Below are 25,166 nucleotides of genomic sequence, written 5' to 3'. Positions count from 1 at the left end.
ATATAAGACGCATAATCAAATTGACCGGATTTCGACACAAACAAAAATAGACCATGTAAATGACATTACAAACGTCATCTGAAGAAATGTGAAGTTAGCAACAAAACGCGAAATGCGAAGATGACCGTGTTTTTGAGGAATATGAAATGAATATTGTAATGCGTAATTATTTTAACAAGAGTAGTATACGTATACCCTCCTCCTCGCATAGCTATACCAACGGTGCAGCGGTGTAGTAGGGAATCTTAGGAAAGGTAAGACTAAAAGTGTTCAAGAGAAAGGGCTAATCACATGTAAATAAATTATAATTATTATCTTTAGTCAAATTGAAAAAATAATCACTCAATACGAGACAATACCGTAAAATGAAGCCAGAATCTTTACGACGTAAGTGAAGCAGCCGTGTACAATAATATGCGACGCGCGGCCCTGGTGTATTGGACAGACCCAAGGTTGAATTTGCCCTAGCAAATCTCTATAATAAAGTGGGAATCTTAGCGACATAAGTGATGAATTCGTGTAAAAACGATAGGGTACACTTTGACCTAGCAGGCATAGAAATTTGATATTTCCGTGGGGTTTATTTTAATTATTTCTGATGAACGTATTACTAAAATCTCTAATGTTTCTAGAGGGATCCTTCGGGAAGTTAATTATTTACCGTCTATAAATATAAAATCTGGTACTTAACGCTAAATTTATGGTTGAAAAACGTTTTATAAAAGTTTTAGTTGCATTTGTAGGGATCCCTTTCATAAAAATTCACAAGGTGAAAACTATTAATGGCTTTCGACAATTTACTCCGAAATTAATTGGGACTTGGAAAAAAAAATCTTTAACTAAGGGTAATCCTCAAAAACCATTTAGATATCATAGCGATGCACTATTTGAAGAGTTCCGAGTTCTGGATGTTAGACAACTATACATGAGAAAATTAATTTTAAACACCCATCAACAACGCCACCTCTACCCATCTATTAACCACTCTCACGACACCCACCACTCACGGAGAAATCCAATTGTACCACTCGCAACTAAAACATCTCTCGCTCAAAGACACTTCTCATTCTTAGGTCTAAAACTATACAACTTCATGCCTAATGCTTGGGAAAGGGAAAATACAGCTATTCTTCATAAATTGACCACTAATTGGTTTCATCAATTAGGTAGAAATGAGAGTGAACTTTTACTACACAAAAAATGAAATCAAACACAAACCAAAAACAACAACAAAAACTCCAACAAAAAAAAACCATGTAAAAGATACCTTTATGTTCTAATCTTTATCATTATGTGTAAATATGTATCTACCTAGTACTTTTAAACTAGAATGCTACCCAAGCAGCAGTTAATCTTATGTTTAATTGGATATTTTATTTTATTCTATTTCTTCTCTTTGTTATTCATATTTATACAAAATATGTTAGTAGGCTTAGGCACCAGTTAAAAGTACATATAACTATTATTTCATTATTATTTTAGTACTAATCAAACAACTTATGAAAATGTTAAAACGCATCCTAATTTGACTTTCCTAAAACGGGAATCCTCCTAGTTGGGCAGTCAAAACATTTCTTAAATAATGTATATATGTATAATATTTTACTAAATAATAAAAATAATAATAATAAAATTAAAGATTTTAACATAAGCACCTATATGTATAGAAATAAGTGACTACACCGCAGTTTAAAGATAATGCCACTGGAAAGCGAAACAGCTGTCAAGCACAATAATAATAATGCTGCTTTATATTTTTTAGGCGGGCATAGTCCTACGTAATTCTCTGAAATCGGATGACAATAGAGCAGTTAATATACGAAATAAATGTCGGAAGTTGACTCCAATCCCAGTAATCAATCAATCAATCAATCAATGCTCAGTAAAACTAATGTGAAAAAATAGATGTATTATAGTAAAAAAAAAAAAAAAAAATTAATTGAACAGTAGTAAAATTATCACTCTATCTCAAGTCCCCGAGGTTGCCCCGTTTTTTTTCGAATTCAGATGTAGGCCTTTTCTGTCTACACTAATTTTCCTCTTATTTGAACGTAAAGTGTTCAAAATTTAATCACTTATCAAAATTCTACTTTTAGGGGTGAGGGATGGTTTTTAGAAAAAATTATGTAAACAGTGACCTTCTTCTTGCTTTGAAAGCCAAGTGTACAAAATTTCATCAATTATGGAATAAAACTGTAGATATGTATAAACAACAAAGTTATACCGCCTGCCAAAGATACTCTTCTTTAAGTAAATAGTAAATGAAAGGTAAAAAATAGAATATTATTTTTTTTATTTTTTTAGTTATCAAAGGAAAAAGTACATGTAAGTAATAAGGTTTACAATTTACAATGACAATATTTAATACTACTCTTCCAGAGAAGCATTCGCTTGTGGTTGGAAGAGGAGTGTACATTATGTTATTGTAGATATACATATAGAATCAAGAGAAGTAGGAAAAAATATTGTAAGTAAAATGTACTACTAGTAGCTATAATACATAAATAAAAACATGATGCTATTAGTTTCTGGGATAAAGACAATTATTATTATTATTTTTTTATTAATATGTATATTATATTTTGAGAAGAAGTTGCTTCTTAAAGTAGAATATTTACTATTCATTATTTTGATAATTTATCTTTAAAATATTTTTTCAAAATGCTCAAAGCTTGGCTTTTGACGTTTATGATTCTGATTTCCTCAGGGAGTTGATTGAAAAGGGTTCTTCCTTGGTATGTATAGTAATTTTGTGCAAAGGAAGTGTTTAATTTTGGACATGGAAAAATGTATTTAAGTCGAGTGCGGTTTTCAGTTAGAAATTGGTACTTTTATTTTTCTTTTATGATTTGAATTAATGATTTTTTTAATGTACAGATCTTTATAAGGAGGTATTCTCTGCACGACTTCTATTGGAAGGAGGTTAGAGGTAAGGTAAGGTATGGAGGTTAATTGAACTACATATTTAGAATTTGGGACAATCTACGCGATATCCCTTCATGTATGTAGCATTATTTTATTTTAACATTAAACATTCTTAACAAACTTCATCTGAACATAAATAAGTGTTATTCAATAATATTTTACAGAATAAATCAACCAATTATTCATTCATATAAACTCAATAACTCAATCCTTACCTCTGTCGAAGAAATTAATGACCTAGGGATAACTTTCGACTCTAAATTAAACTTTATATCGCATATAAATAATATTAATAATAAGGGAATGAAAATGCTAGGCTTCATTCTTCGAAATTCCAGAGGTTTCAAGAATATTTCAACATTAAAAATTTTGTATACATCCCTTGTTCGTAGTCAAGTCGAATATAACTCCTCGATCTGGTCCCCCCACTACAAATTACATTCAGATTCAATCGAAAAAATTCAACATAAATTCCTAAGACACATTAATTTTAAACTCGGTATTCCCATTGAAAATATAAACTATAATTACTTGATGAAAAATCTAAATTTATTAAAACTCTCAGATCGAAGAATCCGACTTAATATTTATGTTCAAAATTGTAAATGGTAGTATAGACAGTCCTGATTTAATTAACCTTATTGAATTTCATATACCCACGAGAGCTACTCGTTCTAAAATTTAGTTTAAATGCAACAATATCAGGACTGAGTATTCCAAACACTCGCTTGTACCTAGGTTGCATGAAGTTAGTAATAGATACGCAGATGTGGCAGATCTATTTAACTGCACGCAAGGTAGGTACAAGAGGGCTATGCTATCAAATCTTTTCAATCAATATTAATTTAATCTAATTCTACCTTATTTGCACTATAGAAACTTATGTACTTGTATCTCTTGTTTACTTACTTACTTACTCTCTAATGTCATTTCACAATCAAATGCCACATATATTTGTAATTCTTTTTTTAAAATATTTCTACGATTTTAACTGTGACATGTTATCATTGTTTATGGTATATTTATACCGTTGATATTAAATAAATACTTTGCAACGAAGGGACTCTTTAAAGGACTCACGCACTGAAGGTCGTACGTTGTAATGATCCACGTGCACACATTTTTAAATTGCTAAACTTTTATATAAATAATTTTTAAAAAATACTTCATTTTCTTTACCAACTTAGTACCTTAAACTAAGCTTCTTCGGGGTAAATTTGAAACTTTTTTTTTAATTTTCGTTCTTTTTCGTCTCAACGGCTCCAAATCGTCTAAAGCCAGTGAGACTATGGCATCCCCAATTGGGGTTTAATGTCACGCCAGGCATCGTTGGTGAGAGCCGTCTTACCAGCATGTTTCAGTTTCCATGTCATAATGACGTTGTAGCCAGTTGGAACCGTTACAGAGTGTGCGATTTTTAAATCATTAAGTACGAATGAAAATAATGAAATCACACATTTTTAGTTGGTACAATGATCGAAATCAGATAATCAACTCATTTTTGCGATAATGTCAAAAAAATCCCTATAAATGGATATTTACGAATGAGAATAGGACATTGTTCCATTTCTTCTCACATTTAAAAAATCACGTTCTTGACAGTAGATGATTGTACATTCTGTGGTCTAGAAGTGGGAACTTTAGATTACATATTTTTGGCCGTCCCTCTCTAAACAAATATCCTCTCTTCTATCAAGCCTTATCTAAAATTTCCTCCCCTCAACTCAACATCTAACTTCTTCCAAGTCTGAACTTGACTCTAAACTTCCACATAATTTTGAAATTTGCCCAATAAAACACAATCTATATATTTAAAAATGATTTTTTCTTTGTTTTTACCATATAGACTCAAAAATACTTGACCGATTTCCCTTCCCACAGCTCCTAACTTAACCCGTCTTATAACGCTGCCCAACCTGGTGGGGACATAGCTTCTCTGATTTTATACTGTACAGGACAGAGGCTGTTGAGATGTGTCACATAAAAAATAATAATAATTAAAGAAATAAGAAAGAATTTTGAAAAATAAATAAAAAAACAACACAAGTGGCTCATTCAAATGATAGTATCAAATGACATGTTGTTTGTTGGGTTGTGTTGCCCGGTACACCACTAACGCAGTAGTAGACAGCTTATTTAGCTACGGGCATAAGTCGCTAATATGTCTTCGTATCAACCTTGAATACGTTACCGTCTCTACTTCGCATTTACCGAGCGAGCAATCAAATTGATGATGTTAAAATGTTAAATGTTAAGCGAACAATCAAAATTGATGGAATTTCAAGAATAGAATGGATACAGTTTTTCTAACTTTCTCACTTTTCTCGCAGTGAGATCACTATTCGATCCAGATAATGCTTTTAAATTAAAAATTGAGAACAAAATACTTGAAAAAAGCGTTTTTCATAATCAAAAGGTAAAGCAAAGCTGATAGATGAATTCCCCGATAGAGGAAAGTGCAACCCTATTTAGTAACACAGCTGATAGACGAATTCCCTGATAGAGGAAGGTCCAATCATATTTAGTAGCACAGCTGATAGATGAATTCCCCGATAGAGGAAAGTGCAACCCTATTTAGTAACACAGCTGATAGATGAATTCCCCGATAGAGGAAAGTGCAACCCTATTTAGTAACACAGCTTATAGATGAATTCCCCGATAGAGGAAAGTGCAACCCTATTTAGTAGCACAGCTGATAGATGAAGACCCCGAAAGAGGAAGGTCCAACCATATTTAGTAGCACAGCTGATAGATGAAGACCCCGATAGAGGAAGGTGCAGCCCTATTTAGTAGCACAGCTGATAGATGAATTCCCCGATAGAGGAAGGTCCAACCCTATTAAGTAGCACAGCTGATAGATGAATTCCCCGATAGAGGAAGGTCCAACCCTATTAAGTAGCACAGCTGATAGATGAAGACCCCGATAGAGGAAGGTCCAACCCTATTAAGTAGCACAGCTGATAGATGAAGACCCCGATAGAGGAAGGTCCAACCCTATTAAGTAGCACAGCTGATAGATGAAGACCCCGATAGAGGAAGGTCCAACCCTATTAAGTAGCACAGCTGATAGATGAATTCCCCGATAGAGGAAGGTCCAACCCTATTAAGTAGCACAGCTGATAGATGAAGACCCCGATAGAGGAAGGTCCAACCCTATTAAGTAGCACAGCTGATAGATGAAGACCCCGATAGAGGAAGGTCCAACCCTATTAAGTAGCACAGCTGATAGATGAAGACCCCGATAGAGGAAGGTGCAACCCTATTAAGTAGCACAGCTGATAGATGAAGACCCCGATAGAGGAAGGTCCAACCCTATTAAGTAGCACAGCTGATAGATGAAGACCCCGATAGAGGAAGGTCCAACCCTATTTAGTAGCACAGCTGATAGATGAATTCCCCGATAGAGGAAGGTCCAACCCTATTAAGTAGCACAGCTGATAGATGAAGACCCCGATAGAGGAAGGTCCAACCCTATTAAGTAGCACAGCTGATAGATGAAGACCCCGATAGAGGAAGGTCCAACCCTATTAAGTAGCACAGCTGATAGATGAAGACCCCGATAGGGGAAGGTGCAACCCTATTTAGTAGCACAGCTGATAGATGAAGACCCCGATAGAGGAAGGTCCAACCCTATTAAGTAGCACAGCTGATAGATGAAGACCCCAATAGAGGAAGGTGCAACCCTATTTAGTAGCACAGCTGATAGATGAAGACCCCGATAGAGGAAGGTCCAACCCTATTTAGTAGCACAGCTGATAGATGAATTCCCCGATAGAGGAAGGTCCAACCCTATTAAGTAGCACAGCTGATAGATGAAGACCCCGATAGAGGAAGGTCCAACCCTATTAAGTAGCACAGCTGATAGATGAAGACCCCGATAGAGGAAGGTCCAACCCTATTAAGTAGCACAGCTGATAGATGAAGACCCCGATAGAGGAAGGTGCAACCCTATTTAGTAGCACAGCTGATAGATGAAGACCCCGATAGAGGAAGGTCCAACCCTATTAAGTAGCACAGCTGATAGATGAAGACCCCGATAGAGGAAGGTCCAACCCTATTAAGTAGCACAGCTGATAGATGAAGACCCCGATAGAGGAAGGTCCAACCCTATTAAGTAGCACAGCTGATAGATGAAGACCCCGATAGAGGAAGGTGCAACCCTATTTAGTAGCACAGCTGATAGATGAAGACCCCGATAGAGGAAGGTCCAACCCTATTAAGTAGCACAGCTGATAGATGAAGACCCCGATAGAGGAAGGTGCAACCCTATTTAGTAGCACAGCTGATAGATGAAGACCCCGATAGAGGAAGGTGCAACCCTATTTAGTAGCACAGCTGATAGATGAAGACCCCGATTGAGGAAGGTGCAACCCTATTTAGTAGCACAGCTGATAGATGAAGACCCCGATAGAGGAAGGTGCAACCCTATTTAGTAGCACAGCTGATAGATGAAGACCCCGATAGAGGAAGGTGCAACCCTATTTAGTAGCACAGCTGATAGATGAAGACCCCGATAGAGGAAGGTGCAACCCTATTTAGTAGCACAGCTGATAGATGAAAACCCAGATAGAAAAGGTCCAACCCTATTTCTTAAATACATGTATTTGAAGTTAAAGACATTTTTTTTTTAAATCTTGAACAAACCACTCGGCAAATATAATTAAATATAAATTATTAAAATAACATTTTGCTTCACTGACAAAACTTTCCGATATGAAGTACCTACTGTTAATTTATTTTAAAAATTCTGGTCAAATTACTCGTTTTCCTGTTAAAAATGGGACTGCAGGCCTATAACGAATGAATTGAAAGTATCAGTCAAAAGCAAATGTTTTATGAATACGGCGGACCTTTGGCAAAAATAATTATTATTCCGTATTGTTGGATATTTTGACCTAAAATCTAAATGTAGGTTTTGTATGAAAAAGGTCGCACAGCCATTCATGCACCACGTCGTGTACTAACAATAACACTCCTTATGTAGATGGCAATAAGGTTTAAATTCCCGCTCAACACCAGCCGTCAGTTTTGATTTATGCAATAAACAAAAGCATCTCGTGTTTAACATAGTGTTATATAGGGTTTTCCAATAAGAGGTGTTATTTTGAATAGCCCGCTATTTCACTATTATTAATTATTAGAATTCCATCGAAAAATCATCTTGAGTGATGAGGCCCATTTCCACCTCGGTGGCTTCGTCAACAAGCAAAATTGTCGCATCTGGGGCTCGAAAAACCCAAGAGTTATTGTTAAAAATCCTCTCTATCCTCAACGTGAGACTGTTTGGTGCGGTTTACGGTCCGGCGGAGTCATTGGACCTTACTTTTTCGAAAATGAGGCTGGAGCAACAGTTACGGTGAATGGATTGCGCTATCGAGAGATGATTAATGATTTTTTATGGCCGGAATTGGATGGTATTGATCTGGACAATGTTTACTTTCAACAAGACGGCGCTACGTGCCACACAAGCAACGAAACCATTGATCTTTTACGATTGAATATCAAAATAACACCTCTTATTGGAAAACCATGTATTTAATTTTGCACAGGCTTAAATATTTAAATGTTTTACGATCATTTTAAAAAGAACTTAAGTCGCAACATTTCACAATAAAATCATAACCGAAAATGGGTTCATAAGTAGGAGATTTTGAACTTTAAATCAGTTTTTTATAGGCCTGATACTTAATTTTTTCCGGGCTTATAATTTTTTTTTTAATGCGAATACCTCACAAGAGTCCCAACTGCTCCCAACCGCCTGGAGCCAGTGAGACTATGGCGTCCCCAATCGGGCTTATTGTGAGGCTGAAGGTGGTGGGGAGGGGAAGGAGATGAGGAAGAGGAAGGTGGGAGAGTACCTGGCTATTCGGATCTGGTCACCAAACAAGAATCTACCACTCTGGAACGTGCCGCAAATTTAATATACTTGATATTATTTTAAACTAATAAATTGTAAATAACACAAATTCATCAAATAAAATTAACTTGAACCCGCGACCTTCGGATTGCTAGTTGAGAGACCATCGGAAGTTGCTCTTTTATCCTTCATTACTATTGATATTATTAATCTCTAATTTTTCAATTGACCGTGCCGTAGAAATGAGATCCCTGAGGCGTAGTTGCAGTAAAACAATGTATCATCGTGTGAGACATGTGGAGATCCGCCAAGAATGCAGGCTGATGTAAGCGTAATGAGTAAGATTAAGAAAGGGAAGCTTATATGGTTTGGGCAAATGTAAATGGAATGGAAGATATGGCACGATCAAGTGAATCAGGTACTTGAGTCGGACCATGTCAAAAGTCAGAATAGGTATGTTTGAGACGATGTATGAATGTGAATGAGGCAAGAAGTCTGTGCCAAGATCTAGTTGTTTGGAGATCCGTCCTCTCTGCTTACCCCTGCGTGGAAACGTCATTTAGTTAGTAATTTGTAAACAAACAAATATTATTTGGAAATAAAATTGATTAAGTACACATTTGTTTTTGCACGTATTGATATGTTCAAATCCCACAATTATAATAACCCGTGATTTTTCATACGTCTGTAGCGACATCCATAGCAACCTACCTCTTATTAATCTAAAACATATTTACCTAGCTCATGTTGGGTGTGGAGAAAAACTTCTAAGTACATATTTGTAAACATTCTGTTGCTTTAGATAAATATTTATTTAGGTTTTTTTATGAAGTAGCCAAAATGTACTGAAACATTTTAAAAACTTTATATGAAAAGGGTTTTCCAATAAGAGGTGTTATTTTGAATAGCCCGCTATTTCGGTAGATGTTACTTTTGAAGCTGTCATTTTTTTAAATTTGACAAGTAGAAACTACGCCATTAATAAAAATGGAACGATACATGCTTCAACAGCGCATTGAAATTATTAAAATTCACTTGAGTGAATCAAATGCAAATCATCTTGAGTGATGAGGCCCATTTCCACCTCGGTGGCTTCGTCAACAAGCAAAATTGTCGCATCTGGGGCTCGGGAAACCAAATAGTTATTGTTGAAAAGCATCTCTATCCTCGACGTGTGACTGTTTGGTGCGGTTTATAGTCCGGCGGAGTAATTGGACCTTACTTTTTCGAAAATGAGGCTGGAACAACAGTTACGGTGAATGGATTGCGATATCGAGAGATGATTAATGATTTTTTATGGCCGGAATTGGATGGTATTGATCTGGACAACGTTTACTTTCAACAAGACGGCGCTACGTGCCACACAAGCAACGAAACCATTGATCTTTTACGATTGAATATCAAAATAACACCTCTTATTGGAAAATATTTGTGTCATTTATTATTTGATTTAATTCTGAGTAGGCAGGTACCCACAATAATTTGTACATGGTGTTCGGAAACTAGTGTTACAAGAGGGAAACTGGTGAATCTCACATTACTTTTTGAATAATAATTACTGACATTTATTTTTCATGCAAATCGAAATCGAAGTTGGAATTTTTAGATTAAATTTAATTACATATAATCAACTGCATAGTGTTTTTTTTTCTTTAACCCTTTAGTTGCCAAAAATAAAAAGGAATTAATTAAAACAGTAATAGCCTTACCAATACAAAATTTAAAAAAACAATTCCCAAACCGTTAAACGGCGTTTTAGTTAAACATCATTAATAAAGAATATGTTCAAATTCGATTTGGTGTTGATAAAAAATGTTTTTATCTGTGCTTCGGAAGTGCTGGCAACGTTGCATTTCAGCGGACTGACACCTGAGATTCCCGTTTTGAAAAAGTGAGATTATTTCGGACATTTTATTTTTTTAATTTAATGCGTGAATTTAATAACACGAAAGAATTATATGACCCAAACAAATCTGAGAATTATTTTAATATTTTTTTTATTGGATAAACAATATAAAATTGAAGTGACAACTTCTCGCAGATTCCCCGAATAAAAGGGCGTGTTTTTTAAATTCCGAAATTTCTATAATTTTTCGACTTTGGAGTAAAAATACATGTGGTTTTGTTTTTGGCTGTGTAAACAATGTGTAAATATTATCTTTCCACGAACTACGTTACGTAAGCTTCTAATTTATTACTAAGGTTTTTTATCATACACGGTTGTTTATCAATTGCATAAAATGTTTACCGCTTTTATTGTTAAGCAAGTTAAAGTTTTAAAAAAAATGTATTTTGTGGAAATTAGACTCGCCAGTTTTCCGCTTGTACCACTTATTTCCGAACACCGTGTATATTAATTTACCCCTAGTTATTACAGATGAAAATTCACGGGAAGTATAAAAAATACGCATTTCAAATAAAGAATAAAAAATCGTCCTATAAAATATATTATTGGTTGGTACCAACTTTATAGCCTATTCCTATTGGATCAGAACAATTTGAATTTGAGCAGTTGGGACTATTGTGTGGTTTTCACATAAAAAAAACATTATTCCTTTAGACTCTTAGGCCCTAGAGAGCCCATAAAATAGATTATGTTTACTGAAGGGAATTTTATTTTCAATATTAGAAACACATTTTAAATATCGTACCTCTCTTTTTAGGTAATTCTAATTTAAACTGTGTTTATTTTTATACGACAACGTTATGCGCTCGGTTTAACGCGTTATTTGAAAATAGAACAAGATATGAACTAAATGCAAGAGCGACCATTCTTTTTCTCTTCTCAAATACAAAGTACATCCTCCCTTGCAATCTCAGTCCTCTAACATAACCAGGTCTTTAACAAACCTAACCATTGACATCCCAATAAAACAATACACACACTAATATATAGTGGTAGATAATAATAATAATAAATGGATGACTTGTATAGCGCTGTTTTTGTGCAAAATCACCCCAAGGACGCTGTACAAATTTATAATACGTTTCTACAGCGATCTATGTTATTAATAACTATTTATGGAGATAATATACAGTACAATACTTACCTGGTAGGTCATTTGAGATTAACACTCAATTAACATTAACTAATTGTTTATTAGCGAAATTTAGATACAGGATTTAGGACATAATTAGAAAATTGAATATAACTGGACTTTCTCTTAGGAACGGTATATTTAATTTAAGGGTATGACAGCTTAAAAAGGTAAGTTTTTAGTTTAGACCTGAATTTTGTTGGACTTGTTATGGATCTTAGTTCCGGAGGGAGTTTATTCCAAGCCTTCGGCCCAGATACTCCGAAAGCGCGATCACCAAACTTAGTATTTGGCTTGCGCTTAGGTTCCATCAGTCTGCCTACAGCTAATGATGTTGCTGATCTAAGAGTTGACTGTTTAAGAGCAAAGTGTTTTCCGGGACGCATAGTTCAGAGATGTAGGGTGGGGCCATTTCATTGATGGATTTAAACACCATCCAGCACAATTTGTACTGGATTCTTTCAGGGCACTTGAGCCAGTGAAGGTTACGAAGGTGTTCTGAAATGTGCGAATATTTAGAAACCCCGGTTATGAGCCGCGCTGCTGCATTAAACACTGAATGAAGTTTGTCAATTTGATATTTAGGAAGGCTAGCATAAATGCCGTTGCAGTAATCGAGACGTGAGACTACGTACGAGTTGATAAGTAGTTTGATAAACGTATTACTAAACTCTCAACTTTTTCTAGAGGTATACCTACGGATGTAAGTTATTTATATATAAGATTAATAAAACGGGACGTTAGCATTAAAATATTTTATATAAAACGATTATTAACAATTTTATATTAGTTTTCAAACATAAAATTAGCAGTAAGTAGCAGATTTTATATTTCTAGACGATAAATTAGTAACTTCCCGATGTATCGCTTTATAAACATTTCAGGTTTTATTATTAAGTTCATCAGAAATAATTAAAATAAATCCCACGGAAAGATGTATTTTCTAGGCCTGCCAGGGCAATGACGACTGTGGGTCTGTCCAAGACTCTAGTACCGCGCGACGCATATTTTTATAATGTGAATGGATTATGCAACAGTTACGGTGAATGGATTGCGCTATCGAGAGTTGATTAATGATTTTTTTATGGCCGGAATTGGATGGTATTGATCTGGAAAACGTTAACAACGAAACCATTGATCTTTTACGATTGAATATCAAAATAACACCTCTTATTGGAAAACCCTGTAGTTACGTAAAACAACGACAGGTGACAGAATGTGAAATAAAGTCCATCTTAAACTGTACGCAAATCATTTCATTCCGAATCCATGTCAAAAGATGAAACGATGACGAAAAAAAAATCTTATAAAACGCTCATAGTGTCTGATATGCGTTTTGGTTCCTTTAACTTCCGATAGCTGATATAACATCTTAAAGCAGTAATTGTTGATTGAGGTACTAGTACATGTTGAATTATTTGGCGGGTTGGAAATAAGCCGACGTAGCTCAGTGATGCAGAGCACCTGACAGGACATCAGAAGGCACGGGTTCAATTCCCGTCGGCGGCATTTATTTTTACTCGGGAGATATTTTCAATTTGTATTGATATTACAGGCGACTAATTATTGCTTATAATAATTTATTATCCTTTGTAACTAACTAACTAACCGTTACGCCTTTTCCCCGCAGGGGTAGGCAGAGAGGACAGACCGCCAAACAACTCGCTCACACCACACACTTCTTGCCTCATTCACACTCATACATCGTCTCATAATACCTATTCTATTATTCTGACTCATGACATGGCCCGACTCAAGTATCTGATTCACTTGGTCATGCCATGTCTTCCTCGGGCGTCCCCGACTTCTGGTATCATTCACATTTGCATCGTATATTCTCCTTACACTTCTTTCTTCGCTCATTCGCTCTACATGCCCTAACCACCTAAGCCACCCTTTCTTGATCTCATTCATTAAACTTACATCAGCCTTGCATCCTTTGCGGATCTCCACATTTCTCACACGATCATACATGGTTTTACCACATATACGCCTCAGGGATCTCATATTTAAAGCATTCAGTCTGTTTTCATCCGTTCTCTGCCAGTTCCATGCCTCACTTCCGTACATCAGGGTAGTTACCAGCATTCCATTGTGGACTTCTAGCTTCGCTTCTTTGGACAATTTTTTGTTAGCGCCAACTGCGTTCGGTCCTCCATTAACGGAGCTACCTGCATTTACCCTTCTTTCAATATCTCTGTCAGTCTTCCCATCTCTCTAGAACATACTTCCTAAATACACAAACTCATCCAAGTATTTCCTTTGTGCTATGCATAAAAACCTTGTCTTATAAACATAAGTTTATCATTAAAAAATTAATGATATAACATCTGTTGAAGGTCGAGAATTGGACTTATCAGAAATAAACAGTACTGATATCTGATACGTAAGCCGGAGATATTTTGTTAACCTTATAAACTGTTCACCCATCGATTAGTATAGGGCCTCTATTTGGCCCTATGCAATACGTCTAGGCCAGGGATGTGCTAAATTTTAAGCTCAGTCACTAACCAGATTTATTTAAAAAAATACACAATTATTAGTCTTTATTTTGAGTTAGATCAATTTGCAAGTATGACACGTATTTGTAACAATTCAACAATAGTAAACCAATAGTTCCAATACTTTAACTTTACGACCCTGGATAAAAGAAGACAATTATGCTGATTTAATATGTCTACACAAAATAATTCATGACAAGCTTGAAACAACTCACTGTGTGAGCAATATTCTTATTAAAGTTCCTAATAGATGTAATCTAAGGAGTCAGAATATATTCCATCTAGAATTATTTAAGAATAATATTGCATACTTCAATCCATTGTCTATAATTTGTCGTCTGTACAATTATATTGAGTGTAACTACAAAGATGTATAATAATAATAATAATAATTGGATGACTTGTATAGAGCCGTTTTTGTGCAAAATCACCTCAAGGGCGCTGTACAAACTTATAATACATTTCTACAGTGATCTATGTTTTTACTTAACTATTTATGAAGATAATATACAGTACAATACTTACCTGGTAGGTCACTTGAGATTACCACTTAATTAACATTATATAATTGTTTATTAGCGAAATTTAGATACAGGATTTAGGACATAATTGGAAAATTGAATATAACTGGACTTTCTCTTAGGAATGGTATATTTAATTTAAGGGTACGACAGCTTAAAAAGGTAAGTTTTTAGTTTAGACCTGAATTCTGTTGGACTTGTATGCAAATAGTCTCGCTAATTTTAAAAATCAAAATAGCAATAGATGTAAATATTTGTTTGTTTTTTATTTATTCTATTTGTTTTCTGTTTTTTCTGTTGCCTTTGTGTTTTGGATCTTATATTGATCTGTATGTTTTGTTTTTGACATCTCTTTCTTTTGCCTTTGCTCACGTTTTGCTGTTTATATTTTTTGTTAATACATAGTGTATAATGATACTTAAACTGTGCACGATGTGAACATTTTTAAGTGGACTGTTGACATATACGTTTTTTGCAGGGCTTATCTAATGTTTTTTTTTTCGTGTTAATAGTCTGTAAATGTTCCTAAACAATAAATAAAATTATAAAAAGTAAGACAGTGCAGTGTAATACATTTTTACAAGCATTTTATGGATTCACTGAAGAACACGTTACACCGGTATCACGTTTTAGTATTTTCTAACTCTGATGAAGCTGAACTCTGATCGTCGGGATGATTCTGCTGTGTTTTACTTATTTTATATTATTTTCTAACTCTGATGAAGCTGAACTCTGATCGTCGGGATGATTCTGCTGTGTTTTACTTATTTTAAAAACTAATACAGTGGCGAATGCCCGGTTTTGTTATACTTAAGCAAATGTTTTGTTATAAGGAAGTAAAACAAACAATTATTATTTAATTCAGTCAGATTCCATCCAGAAATTGTCTGTCACTCTTGATTTTCTTAAACCCCCGCAAACCTAATTTCTAACAGTTTATAAAGTTTATCGTTAACTCTTTTAGTTAATAGTAAATTCAAAAAAAACTTTTGAAGATAATATCTATACATTTGTTATGGCGAAAAGTTAATTAAGTATATGAAATTTCCTCGATAAAAAAAATTGCAAAGTAAGCTCCAAAAATTATTTAAAACACGTTTTGTTCTGTTATAAAGATTCACAGTGTATCTATAATGCAACTAAAGCATTCGTCAAGAGATTTTTTGTTCTATTTTATTTTCTATTGTATTTACATTTCAGACCATTTTGAACGCTTACTACTTGGCCTTAAGGCGAAGCTTAATGCTAAATCACTATTTTGATTAATCTTTATAACGAATTGGTTAACATTATGAATACCAAAAAATATGCTTTAGATAAATTGATGCTTTTCCTCTCTTTTCGCTTGATTAAAATACAAATAAAAATATAAATTACTCAATAAAAAATATAAATGTAAACTACAAAAAAATTTTTTTTTTCAATAGAAATGTATGAACGCGTAAAGGAAACAAATTTAAAAAATACAGCATTATAGCTAAGGTTATCTGTGACAGTTTCATTTGATTAACTTTTTTGCTTTCTTATAAAATTATTTACAAAATAAATAAAATCCAGTTTTGTGCTTGAAATCGAACGTTTCTAGACTCCGTTTGTCAAGCGATTTTAATGCCTATTACCTACGATATAAGGTATACCAAGAATATACACATTTTTGGCTTGTAGCTTCCTCTTAACGCCCCCTGTTTTCCTCCACTGTTTAATACCTATAAAAATTAATCATCGGAAAAAACTTACAGATATAAAATACAGTTGTTAATTTATTAAAAATCTGGTCAAATTATTCATTTTCCTGTCAAAAGCGGGACTGCAAGCCTTTAATGAATGAATTTGAAAAGTTCTTAACAAAGTATCATTTTAAAGCGAATGTTTTATGAGAACGACGTTATTTTTAATTTTTTTTTTGGTTTTAGGCATTTCACCCTGAAAAGAGTGCTTGACGTTATTTTCATACAAATATTGATATTGACATACTAATTTTGTCACATTTTGTCATGATATTTATTAGAAAAAGAACACGTGTTCTCGATATATTCTGAATGACTAATATTTTATTAGGAAATTGGCATGATATCATCTTTTTTCTGTCTACTATAGAAACTAGCGCAGACCGGTGAAAAATCACGGGATAGTATGTATACTCGAAAAATCAAGTCAAATTTTAAAATTTAATTAAAATAATTTTCTGTTGAAATATTATGTTTTAGGTAGGTAATTTATCGTTTTTCTGAATTCTAGACACAATCAGTTCCAATTTTGAAAAAGGCACTTAAATTAAACCGAGTTCATTGGACCAATCACAGACAGACATCCGAAATTAGTTTGTTTGATCAGCGAAGACCGGTAAAAAATCACGGGGTAGTATGAATTCTCTACAAATTAGTTACTGCACATTTTAAAATGGAATTAAAAATAAGTTTTTATTTAAATGTTAAATTATGCGTAGGTACTTTATCGCTTGTCAGAATTCTTTCTCAACACAGCATCCCCAAGGATGACATAGGCCCTAAGGATTTTTTCCTCATGGCCTGCTGTGTGGAGCTAATGTAAGAAGAAAAAAAAACAATTTGAATTTTCAAAGTGATACTTAAATTCAAAGCAAGTTTGAGTTCATTGAGCCAGATTTCACGCAGGAATAAGTAACGCATATCACAGATAAACGTGAATCGATTATAAGTACACTGCACTTTTGTAAACCTCAGTAAAAATATTTTAAAATTTATTTGAGGTTATTTATTTATGATTAATTTATTTATGGTACGTTTGTCGCGAGAAGCGATCAAAAATAAGAAGAAGATGGTTTTAAAACAAGATATGTAAATACAAATGTTAGACGGAGCGCGGTAATGTTAAAAACAATAATAAATATTAAGGCGATGCACTACGTAGTAATGCAAAATCATATGTTGTTGGTTTGAAAATTTGGTCGCCTAGAAATGTTTCAGATGCCTTAATTAAATACTGCGAGTTGAATACATCTTGGCCTTTGAAATAATCGAGTATTTTTTATACGCCCAGAAAAAAATAATGTATAGGCCTATGAAAACTGCTTTAAAGTTCAAAATCTCCTACTTACGAACCCATTTTCGGTTATGATTTTATTGTTTAATGTGGCAAATTAAGTTATTTATAAAATGATCGGAAAAAAATAAATATTTATGCCTGAAAATCCACAAAATAAAATAAAAGACACTTTTTGGCCATGTTTTTTTCTTGCATAAATCAAAACAGGCGGATGGTGAAAACCCACGAAAAGCAGCTAGGCTTTTTTAGCTTCTTCAACATCTGTCGGTAGTTCATTAAAAATCTTAAATACTTTAAAATAGAGATTATTTTTAGTTCCCGAAAAATTTGTTGTTGAAAGTCTAAAATCTCCACAGTTTCTCGTGGGGTAGCCATGTATTGCGAAATTAAAATTTACGTTCTTAAACATGTATTTTGGGAGCATCTCATTTTTTACTCAAATATAAATATTGGGATATTGTAAATTATTCGCTGTCTTGCACTTAATATTCCTAGTTTTTTCTGCATTATACTTATCTTAGAATACCTACTACACTTCAATAATGCTGGCATTCCTCTGTTTTGAATTATTTGCAATTGCTTTATCTGTGTTTGATTGCACAAGAAAAGGACACTAGAGCAGTAATTTAAATGAGATGCTACTATACTATTATAAACTAATTTACTTGTATTTACATCTAATTTATTCCTTCTTTAAAATATTAACTTTTTTTCCATTTCCTTATTTAATAATTAAAAGTTAGAGATTTGAGTCGATTGTAGTTGAAATTGTTGAAATTTTTCTTTACAAACGGTGTTATTCGATTGCTAGATTTCACATCGTCTACAATTGACAATATTCGTTTTAGAAATGCAATGATACCGAGTCAAAAGACTGATTGCCATAGAAATGAGATCCCTGAGGCGTATATGTGATAAAAACATGCATGCATGATCGTGTGAGAAATGTGGAGATCCGCAAGGAAGATTAGAACGTTTGGGCATATAGATCAAACAAACTAAGAAAGAAGTGTATGGAGAATGTATGACGCTTATGTGAATGTTAGAAGAAGTTCAGAAGAATACATGGCACGATCAAGTGAATCAGATACATTTAAACAACTCAACAGTGTCCGATTCCTATTCTCATCGTACCGGTGAGATTTACGCGAACCCATAACACTTTGTGTTTGGTGCTTTCGATCTTTGAGAGACGAGTGCAGCTGATGCCAGCATGGCTGTGCGTGCAGACATCTCCCTTTGCCCTGAGAAGGCTTTCCAGGAGACAGTGTTTGGGGGATCTGAGATCTAGGTCTCCGTAAGGAAGAGATGAGGATTTCGGGATAAAAGGTGGTAGTTTGCATACATCAGGGTTGTTATCAGCATTCCATTGCGGACTGCTTGCCTTGCTTCTTTAAAAAACTTGATATATTAACTACCTGACTGACCTAGCTGCTGTACCCGGCATTACTCATAATCTTTTCTCTGCTTTCTATAAATATAATATGCATGCATTATATATATAATATCTATAAACAAATTCTCTAAATGATGGTGATGGTTGCATAGTTTAGAAGAACTAAGCACACAAACTGACAGACGCGGATAGCGTGATATCATAATAAAGGTTTGCTAATTATACAAACAGCTTTACAACAAACTGTTAAACAAGTTAATTCATCAAAGTTACTACGCATTGCTCTAACTTTCATTGTACCTTGTACTTATTTTGTACTCTGTTAGTATATATAATTATTGAATTCTTTTGTGCAACAGAACCATCTATGATAACTTGTATTGTACCTGTGTATATCTTATAAACACCTGCACCTGCTTATAAGGTAAGTATGGTCTTGTATACTATAGGGTTTTCCAATAAGAGGTGTTATTTTGAATAGCCCGCTATTTCGGTGGATGTTACTTTTGAAGCTTTCATTTTTTAACATTTGACAAGTAAAAACTACGCCATTAATAAAAATGGAACGATACACGCTTCAAAAACGCATTGAAGTTATTAAAATTCACTTGAGTGAATCAAATGCAAATCATCTTTAGTGATGAGGCCCATTTCCACCTCTGTGGCTTCGTCAACAAGCAAAATTGTTGCATCTGGGGCTCGGAAAACCCAAGAGTTATTTATGAAAAGCCTCTCTATCCTCAACATGTGACTGTTTGGTGCGGTTTATGGTCCGGCGGAGTCATTGGACCTTACTTTTTCGATAATGAGGCTGGAGCAACAGTTACGGTGAATGGATTGCGCTATCGAGAGATGATTAATGATTTTTTATGGCCGGAATTGGATGGTATTGATCTGGACAACGTTTACTTTCAATAAGACGGCGCTACGTGCCACACAAGCAACGAAACCATTGATCTTTTACGATTGAATATCAAAATAACACCTCTTATTGGAAAACCTTGTGTATGTCTGTACAAAATATAAATAAATAATACATGTACATTCTAGCATCACGTTCATTAATCAAATGCACTGTTCATGTAATGTTGTATTAGTGATTGACGAAGCGATGGATGCAATCTGTTATCAGCCGTAAATTGATAATAGTTTGACTAGTCTATAGATAATAATAATATAGATCATTGTAGAAATATATTAGATATTTGTAACACAAAAACGGCGATGGCGATGCACTACGTCGTGTAATATTTTTAAATTGAGCCGCTATCAATAACAACCCTTACGTAGATGGCGATAAGGATTAAATTCCCGCTTAACACCATCCGCCTGTTTTGATTTATGCAAAAAAAAAAACTTGGCCAAAAAGTGCCTTTTATTTTATTTTGTGGATGTTCAGGCATAAATATGTATTTTTTCCGATCATTTTAAAAATAACTTAATTTTCCACATTATACAATAAAATCATAACCGAAAATGGGTTCGTAAGTAGGAGATTTTGAACTTTAAAGCAGTTTTCATAGGCCCATACATTATTTTTTTTCTGGGCGTATAAAAAATACTCGATTATTTCAAAGGCCAAGATGTATTCTACTCGCACTATTTAATTAAAGCATCTGAAACATTTCTAGGCGACAAAATTTTCAAACCAAAAACGCATGATTTTGCATTACTACGTATGGCATCGCCTTAAATTATATAATTATTATTGAGTCGGGCCATGTCAAGAGTCAGAATAATAGAAGAGTATGTATGAATGTGAATGAGGCAAGGAGTGTGTGTCAAGGCCGATTATTTTAGCGGTCCGTCCTCTCTGCCTACCCCTGCAGGGAAACAGCATGATGGTTAGTTACTTATTTATATTTTCAGCTTACAAATCTCACAGTTAGAATATCTCACGATTTTTCACGGGTCCGCGTTAATTTAAAATTAAAGTCGTGTTTGGTGACTAGATCTGATTAACCAGCTATTTCTAAACCTTCCTCCACCCCATCTCCTTTCCCTCGGTACTACCTTCAACCTCATAACACACCACATTTGGGATTGCCATAGTTTTGACCGATAATTACAAAAAAGTTAATATAAAAAAATAATTTATTGAACGCTTGGCCAGCCCTGTTTCTAGGGCTTAGGCCCTCCGGCCTTGCCAGGGGCCTTCGCAAGGGTCCTACCAACCATACCAATAGATCAACTCTTACTTACCAATAGATTCCTTATCCCAATACGTACTATTACGACACACCAGATTAGAAAAACCTTGACGAAATGTTCGTTCGTAAATAAAAAAAAAAACTCGTTGGTTGATTTCAGAAGCAAATAACTTTCGACATATAATTCAACAATAATAATACCTTCACCAAAAAAATGATACTTACCTCCGATTGTGCAGTAGGTCAATAGGAATGATTTTATTTATTAATTTATTATTAATATTTCATTATTATGCTTTTATTGACTTGTACCTACCTGGCGTTGCTCGGTGACTTACAAATGGTCTGAAGTTATCTTTTGAGGTTTTGAATTCTAGTACCTAACAACCGGGTACATTTTTAAGGTGGAAATAATATTATTGTTTCATTTGATCGTGCCATGTCTTTGAACTCTTTAACCATTCACGTATCATTTTACGACAAATAATGATTTGATTCATGTCTTCCTTTGTTACAGTTAAAAAACCATATTTTAAAGTTTTAAAAGTAATTTTAAAATAGATGGTTTTTATTGGTTGATTTTTTATCCAAATTATGAATCTTTTTCTCGTTAAAATATTTCTGACTGAAATTATTACGTAAATAAATAACTAACTAAGGTCTAACCAAAAGCGAAATAATACAGTATTTTTTCTTCTTCTGCGTGAAGGTCATAACCATAACTTATTACATTACATAACAATACACAAAGTAAACAATAACACAGGAAGCACAATAGCTTTAACAATGAATAGAATATCCCTAGAAGTGAGATCTACACAGACTCTAAAGAAAACTGATGCCGATACTGTCGCCTCGTACATAATATATGTATACACCTTTCGACATTTTTTTTATAGCTATATTTTTTTTTTCTTTTTACATTTTTACAAGATTCAATTTACATAAGCCCAACGAAATTGATTGTCAAACATACTAATTGTATTGTCTGTGATGATGTGCGTTAGTTATTACTGCGTGAAATTTGTCACATTCAAAACTTGGCTTTGAATTTAAGTGTCATTTTCAAAATTTCAAAATTTGAACTGATTGTTCAGATAGGCGATGAAGGTATCTGCCTAAGATCATAAATTATTTTTAATAATTATTTGAAATGTATTTCTTTCGTTTTTATTTATAATATTTTATAGGTAATTACTTCAGCTTCACAAATCCTACAATATCATAATATTCCGTGATTTTTCACGGGTCTACCCTAGTAACATAATAAAAAGACTGTATAAACTTCTCGAATCAAATTCGAACAACGTATATAAACTTGTTGACTATTTTCTGTAAATACGATAAGTAGGCGTAATCAAGACAAACTGCTGTTACTCAGTGACGCTTTGCAAAGACATCAAAGTGTATCCATAATACGCACCATTACACACAATCCTAAGCGTGTATTATTTGGGTCACATCAAAATCTGCCATCCATAATGTACATCTGCTCAAGGAAGATTGTCAAAAATTTTAAATTATTTATTTTTTGATAAGTTATTTACTTCTACAATTGTTTGTTACTTACGTTTAAATGTGTTTTCCACTTGGTGTTGCATCAATATCACGTGGTACAATGCAAGTAATGTCAACTGCACTTATTTGTCAATCAAAACCTCATAAGTCACTCACTTTAAAATCACTTCTTACAAACAAGTGCAAAATGTGGCAAATTATTATTATTATTATTGAGTTTATTAACATTTACACGTTTTTTTTATATTTTTTACACTTAATATATATATACAAGAAGACTAGCTCTATTTAACATATAAGTTTTTAATTCAACACTTTTCCGACGCACGCAATTCTAAGCACAAAGTTTTCTATTGATTCAAATTACGTACTTTTCGAAATTATTTCTTGAAGCGTATTAAATATGTCAGTAAATCACTATTTATTATGTCAATTTGATGATAACATTGTTTTATTTGCTTATAGATTGTTTCGAAATAATCACTTTGTTTAGAATGGAAAAAAATTAATGCTTTTCTATTATTATTTACGGTCCAAGTTCAAATGTAAAATATTATTTTTAGATTTGCAACGCAAACAATTCTAAATTAACTGAAAAAATCAATTATTATTATTAGTATTATAGCATTTTTACCACAAAAACCGTCACAATTGAACAATAATTATTATTCATTATGATACAAATAGATCAAAATTCATAAACAACTTCATTTTCAATTCATTATATTACTACACAAACGTTCGCAATACAAAAATACACACAACAATTCATTTTGAGCACTTTTCCAGTATAAAATTTTCGAAATTCAAACCTTAGTACTTCTCACAGTTTATTATTCATAAAAATATCGCACACTTTTCCAACATAAGTTGTATAAACTGTTCGAAATTCAAAACAAATCAAACTATTCGAGCACTTTTCCAATACAACTTTATAAAACTGTTCGAAATTCAAACTATGGAGCACTTTTCCAATACAACTAGTTAAATTCCAGTGATTTAGAAGACGAATTTAGCATCACTGAAATGTGTTGAAAAAATCATCGCTTTTAGCGCGTAACGAAGATTCTTCTGTATCAGTTTCTTCACGTGCTTTTATTTAGCAGATAAAAGCAAAAGTTGTCGGACCGTTTGGTGTCGTAAGAAGTGTATATCTAGTCAAGCGAGTTATCTATGTAGGAATGACAGACAAAATAGCAAATTACACCACAAGCCCGTTCCACTATCACAGAGCGTGCGTCCGTGACGTGAACGTTGTGTTTGTAATACGAATTAAATCAAACCCAGCAGTTGTTGTTAGCAATAATACGACTGAATGATTATTATTATTATTATCGTTGAATATCGCGGGCAAGTGGGAGGTAGGTATAATCTGCACGAGGTTCACGCGTGTTGTGACTGTCAACCAGTGGCCATTGTGAGAATTGCCTAAAAACGTTTTTCCCTCTGATAAGGTGAAAAATCTCCCTCGAAATTCCCCAGATTTGGAATACCACCTTGATTATACGATAACTGCACAACTCAACACAATGACAATTCAACACACCAGTGATATAAAGTGATGAAACAATATCAGATTAAATATGTTACGTTGGTAAGGTTTATTTATTTATTTATTTATTTATTACACGCCCTAGGGGGCTTTTCTTTAAAAAAAAATACAAGCATTTTGTATCAGAGTAAACACTAAAAAATTAATACAATAAAGAAGAATGTAAACATAATGGCAAAAATGAATCCTCACGCATATAATTGAATTTAAAAGATTCAACAAAACAAAATAGTAGAAGCGGAGAAGTTATATGGGTACATAGGTCTATTTGTGTCTAGAAGAATAAAAGTGATAGAATAAACAATGTAATATAATATATACTATAGGTTAGTTTTGAATTTTGAATGAATTGTCATCGTGTTGAGTTTTGTCATAAAAAAGAAAGAGAAAAAAAAAATTCCTTGTCCGGGGATTGAACCTTCCTCTCCAGGGACTAGAGTCAACCGCGCTAACAACTGCGCCACATCCAGATTGGGTAGGACCGATGTTTATTTCGCGTATCAACTGCTGTAATTCATCCAATTTCAGAGAAATCACGTTTTTATGCGTGACAAAGTTAACAGAATTGAGAGACTGGTGGAGGGAGAACTTTTTACATCTCCAGCAAGGGGAGGGATGAATTTTGACGTCCGTCACTTCTGGATACACTGACCCCCACATTAAAAAAAATACCCTCCACACAGC

The 25,166-nt window shown here is 33.9% G+C and overlaps 1 protein-coding gene across 1 annotated transcript in view; it reads right to left on the bottom strand.

Annotated features, from left to right (window-relative positions):
- The window catches only part of LOC149414336 (uncharacterized), a 73,205-nt gene extending 50,071 nt beyond the window's left edge, over positions 1 to 23,134 (bottom strand). The window contains exon 1 of the mRNA XM_089644139.1: positions 22,983 to 23,134. The gene's annotated coding sequence lies outside the window, so the exon portion shown is untranslated. The remainder of the gene's footprint in view (positions 1 to 22,982) is intronic.
- Positions 23,135 to 25,166: the final 2,032 nt, after the last annotated feature.

Source organism: Hesperophylax consimilis, chromosome 20 (genome assembly GCF_061612785.1).
Source record: "Hesperophylax consimilis isolate HC1 chromosome 20, BYU_Hcon_1.0, whole genome shotgun sequence".
Classification (NCBI taxonomy): domain Eukaryota; kingdom Metazoa; phylum Arthropoda; class Insecta; order Trichoptera; family Limnephilidae; genus Hesperophylax; species Hesperophylax consimilis.
Note: the sequence above shows the minus strand (reverse complement) of the source record. Positions and strands in the feature narration are given on the sequence as shown.